We start from the raw sequence: 5,923 nt of genomic DNA, 5'->3' as shown, positions 1-5,923 counted from the left end.
AAATTTGCTACCTGCTCACAAATGAAGATATTTTTCTGAATTTCATAATTGTAGACAGATTATTTGGACAGTTCTGCACATATTGTATGCATGGTTTCATATTGATTACATAGATTATATTTCAGTCACTGCAAGGATTCCTAGTGATTGAGATTGTATAAGTAGCAAAATCTGATACACAATACAGGCACTCTAACAATTTAAGTATCCTAACTGCAACTAAATGAGATACAGCTTTGTGAAAAATTGAACTTCATTAAAATTCCTTCCATGAAATAAAGACTGCATTCAGAATACATAAAGCTCCATATAATTGAATTCTGCATCTACACATTCAACAAATCATCAATAAAAAACATTGAAAAAAATGGTAACCACTGAGCAAGTACAGACTTTTTTCTTCTCATTTTTCCTTAAACAATACAACTGCTTATACATTCATAACTGTAACAGATATTAGAAGCAACATAGAGATAACTAAAGCATATCATGGTGGGGTGTGCACAGGTTATATGCATATGCTATACCATTTTATGTGAGGGACTTGAACATCCTTAAATTTGGTATCCAAGAGATATCCTTGAACTAGTTCCCCAAGAATATTCAGAACAGGCTGCGGATCATAATAGACTTTAGAATTGAAAGGAATTCTATGTGACTCACTGTGGAGCTAAGGCTCCACTGGCAAAGCTAGAATTTGAATCTAAAGGTCTGAAATTCTCAATTCCAAGTGCAGTGCTCTGTATCATAAAGCTTTCTTCCCTTTGCCACAGCCTTTTTTCTTCCTTGCCCTCCTCCAGGGCCTTCTGTATTAGAGAGGTAGAAATAATTGAGACATTTCTCTCAGTGTGAGCTGAGCAAAATGGATAAAAGAGCTCCCCAAGGACCCTACTCACTTTACTAAAGCTATGTGTCTTTTCTTAGTTCCTTCCACCAGTGATCAAATAAAAATTTCAGATATATGTCAAGAACTGCAGAGGGTCTGAGGATTCACCCTGACTGCAAGATAACTAGTTAACCTACTCTGGTCTTGGAGATACTAGTAAAAGATATAAGACCTCGTAGGTCAGACACAAAACACAGTTTATTTCACAACAGTAGTACTCTCTCTATATATTTTTTTCCAATTTCTCAAGTCCTGATATCCATAGGGCAATATGAAAAAGCACACATGATACTTGTACATGCAATGGATTGGGTAAATAGAAAATTTGACCTGAATTTTGTATAATGGGCAGTGGACATACATGTTCTTTGCTGCATAGAGATATGTTTGTTTATACCGTCTTTTGCAGAGGGAAACAGCATCTGTACTTGTCAAGGTTGTTTTCTATACAAGCATTCTTGCCAATATAGTCCTTAACAAGCTGCTATCAGTGCTTCTATAAGATATGCTGAAATGTTGAGAGACTCGTAGAAAATTCTCTCGCAGTAATGTAAATCTATGAAAACCAGCCCTAGTCAAGCTACCAATGATATGCTATTTTTGTATTTCAAATTTCCTTAGGTACCTGAACTACTTGAAATATCAGACATCAATTTCACATTGTTTCAGTAGGATTTGCAGCAAGATGGCTGATTTTTTATCTACTCCAGCAAAAAATAATCCAATACAAGAAGAGTACTATGATTTTCTTAAATGAGAGTTTACTTTTCCTAAGTATTTCACTCTTCCAGAGAAAGACAGAATATTTTCTTGAATATGAAAGTGCTTATGGAATATTTTCTTCCTTGGGAAGTGAAATGGAGTAGGAATTAACCAATTTCTCAGCAGCAGGATGAACAACTGGTGTTTTCAGGTACAGCACAGAACTGGGAGATATTTCCTTGCTATTATATACAAATATCTAATATCTAATATCTATCTAATAATAGACAACTTTTGGAGCTGGTACAAGTTTTCTTTATGATAAGAAAAAAAGACTTATTACAACTTTTCTCTGTATATTCATTCTCTGTGAATAGTTTTAATGGTGACAATGCTTCTTGCCATTTATACAGAAATTTCTGTGCAGTTTCCCAGTTATGAATAATCCCAGCTACAACTTGGGGTCACCTAATCTTAAGATACTTCACATATTTTATCTCATCTGAAGTTTGACTGAGGCACATGAAGGAATAGAGATACAAGAAGAGATGAAGGAGCCAGGATTCTAAGGTCTACTGGCCGGCAAGGTGGTGTCTTTCTACTATGTCTCTCCGCATTATTGTTACCTCGGTCACCTCTTGGATTGATGTAGGGATTTCCAACAAGGTTTTGAAGCACTGCCATCTATACTATGAAGTCAGTTGACTTAGTCCACGCTCATTTGGGTATATTAAAGATCTCAGTTCACTTCTCCATGGCTCAGAGGCATCATACATTCTAATGGAGATGGGCAATCTCCATTTTCTGACTTCCATTCTATAGCATCCCCAGTGGATGCTCATTTGTTTTCTGATCAGTTCTTCTTGTTGAAATCTCTTGTAAGTAGAAATTTTTGAAATGTTGAGCTATTATTTCTCTTCACAATTTGCACATATTGTTCTAAATCAGTTCCCTAGTCCACTTGTTCTTCTAGAAGAACCTCTCATGAAATCCAAAGAAAATGTTTCCAGAGAAACATGCTGAACAAAGGGGATTGCTATGGTTATATTTTAAAATGCATTATTAAAATTAGAATATAGTACTCATGTCTCAAGCCCCAATTAAAGTTAAATCATGCCAAGAAATTACTTTAGATCATTTGCAATGGAAAGGATTTGAAGTCACCTTAGTGAAATGGTGCTGCTTCATTCCCTCTTAGGATTCTAACAAAGCTATTAAAATTCATGGTTTCAACAGAAATGCTATGGTTTGTGTGTTTGTGTTCCCTCCAAATTCAAATATTGGAACCTTAATCTCTAGTACAATGGTGCTGGGAGGTGGGGCCTAATGGATGAAGGCTCCATCTTCATGAATGGATTAATGCTGCCAATTAAAAGGATCTGCAGAAGTCTCTTTCACTCTTTTATCATGGAAGAAACAGTATTCATCTGCTTCCAGATGAGTCAACATTCAAGACTCCCTCTTGGAAGCAGATGCTAGGTCCTTAGGAGACACCAAATCCTAGCACCTTGATCTTGGACTTAGCCTCCAGAATTGTGAGAAATAAATTTCTGTTTTGTTTGGTTGGTTGATGTGGAGGATTGAACCTGGGACCTCAGACATGCTAGGCAAGCAGTTTGACGTGAGCTACAATCCTAGTCAAGTTCTGTTTTGAAGCAATTATCCAGTTTTAAGTATTGGCACAAGACTAAAACACCCAATATTGAATCAGTGTCGAATAAGCATTTTCAAATGCTCCATGGAGACACTATCAGTTTTATTTACATTGGCACATTAAATTGCCCAGTAAGGTTGACAGATGGTTTGATAAGTAATTTTTCTATCCCAAAGCCATCTATCTTTTACTCAACTGAGCACTTTTTAAAGCAATTCCACCTTCAATATACTTCTTTTCCTCCGGCCCAGGATAAACATTCCAGGAAGGCTATTTTTTCCTTTTATAAAAGTTTAGAGCTTTAGTGGTTTTGTGTTTCAGGCAACTGCAGTGAATGACTAGTATCACATAAAAAGTCATGTCCATCTAAAACTTCAAAATGTTACCTTTTTCAAAAGGAGATCTTTGTAGGCTTTATTAGTGAATCATCTCAATATGAAATCATCTTGAATTTGGTTGGGTTCTCCAATCCAGTGTTTTTTAGAAGAGGAGAGAAACATAGACACAAAGGAAAAGGTGTTAGTTTATCCTAATGTTACAAAAATTATTCTTCATAAGTAGACTGTGAAGACAAGAGAGCAAGACAAAACTTGTCTTATTCTCTTTGTTATTCTCCATAATAACAATCACAGAGTGTTGAAATGACTTGTCCTCCTCAGTGGACATAGAGGACCCTTACTCGCAGTCAAATCTCTGTGTCATAGCAAAGATAATGACGTGGCAATTCATAGCAAGCACTCAACAGAGATGACCTATATCCAGTTGGCCAGGGAAGTGCTTGTTGACAAATGTTTTTCTGGCATAAATAACAGTAGTGCCCTCTTCCATTCTCAAAGTGTTCCAGTTTGAATGATAAACTACGTACATGGTCAGTGGGATTTTGAAAACACAACACTCTCCCCTTATCTGTACTTTGCTTTCCCTAATTCCAGTTACCTGCAGTAAATTGCAAGCTGAAAATATTACATGGAAAAATTTCAGACATAAGCAATTCAGTTTTACATTGTCCACTATTGTGAGTAGTGTGATGAGGTCTCCTGATGTCTGGCTCCTTCCTCCCTGGAACATGGGTCATCCTTTTGCCTCGTATCCACCTTGTGTTTGCTGTTTGCCTCTTAGTCTCTCAGCAGCCACCTTGTTATGATATCGTTGCAAAGAGAAGGTTGAGTACAGTACAACAGGGTATTTTGAGAGAACAACATTAATTTGCACAACTTTTATTATGGTATTCTGCTGTAATTGTTATAGTATTCTACTTGATTATTGTTGCAGTTAATCTTTTTCTGCACCCAATTTATAAACTGAAATTTTTACATTCGTATAGGAAAAAATGTAGTGCATTGCAGGCATCCACTGGAATTGTCTTAGACTCTTGCAGATAAGAGATACTATTGTACTACTCTGGGCCTATTTGACCAAATGACAGAGATATTTATTTCTTCTGTTTTTATTAGTATTTATTGTCAAATTCATATATGCAATTAATCTATGTAGAATGACCTTATTATTGGTGTAATTTACAGCATTTACATGGTAAAGAGAAAAATATGTTAATTGTAATAGATATAAAAAGCATTAGATAAAATTCAACACTCATTCTTGAGTTTCAAGAAAAACCTTAACATGCTCTAGTAACCATTAAAGCACAAACTCCACCAAATATTTTATAAAATGGTAGCTTCAATTTTATAAAAACTCTTTTAGATGATAAACTCACTTTATAAGTTTAGTCCAAATCTTGATACCAAAACTAGACCAAAGCAACATAAAAGAGAAAAATTTACAGCCAATTGCCATTCATGAGCATGGTTATGAAGATCCTAAACAAAATTGTATAGAATAAAATTATATAACATATTAAAAAGTAATTTATCATCAAGCAGAATTCATTGCAGGAATACAAAGATGATTTAATATTAGAAAATAAAAATCACTCATTCACCTTTATGTAGTAAATAGCCTGTCCACAAGAAGTCTGACTTTGTCGTTGGTTTCCAAGTCATCTCTCAGTCCTTGGACTGTCATGCTTGGCAGGAGTGTCTTTGAGAAACAGGGATCACCACATAATCTAACAATGTGAGTTAGGGTGGGGTCTGGTTACACCAAAGTGGCTTAGGGGGAGGGATTCATGTCATGCCCAGAGGTGCTGAATCTAGAGACTCAAATAGTCATAAGGATAATTAATAGTGACTCTGTCATGGAACCCAATAAGAATTCTGGGAGCCAGGCTCAGGTGAGTCTCCCACATGGCAACACTTTATGCTGAGAAAATGATGGGTCCATGGCCACACGGGGAGAGGACAAAAGCAGCTGCACAATTATTTCCTTTCTTGGACTCTGCCCTGTGTGGGTCTGTCCTTGGCTGATTTTAATCTCTATCATTTCCTGGTGGTGCACTCTAACCATGAGCATAATAACCTTCAGCGAGCTTCATGAGTCCCTCTCACAGACGATCAAAACTGAGTGGTCATGGGGAGCCCCTATGCTTGTAATTGCTGTAGAAGTGAAGATGGTTTTGTGCGAACAGTGTCTCCTCAAACTGGATAGTTGGCTAAATTCCTCACTCTCTGTTAACATATTAAAGGAGAAAAAATAAGAGCAACAGACAAAATTTAACATGCACTCGTAGTTTTAAAAAAAAAATCTGTCTTACACTCGTAATAAGAGTAAAATTTCTTAAT

This window comes from Cavia porcellus, unplaced genomic scaffold (assembly GCF_034190915.1).
Source record: "Cavia porcellus strain 051 isolate PalLab524CR breed Dunkin Hartley unplaced genomic scaffold, mCavPor4.1 scaffold_8, whole genome shotgun sequence".
Taxonomy (NCBI): domain Eukaryota; kingdom Metazoa; phylum Chordata; class Mammalia; order Rodentia; family Caviidae; genus Cavia; species Cavia porcellus.
Note: the sequence above shows the minus strand (reverse complement) of the source record.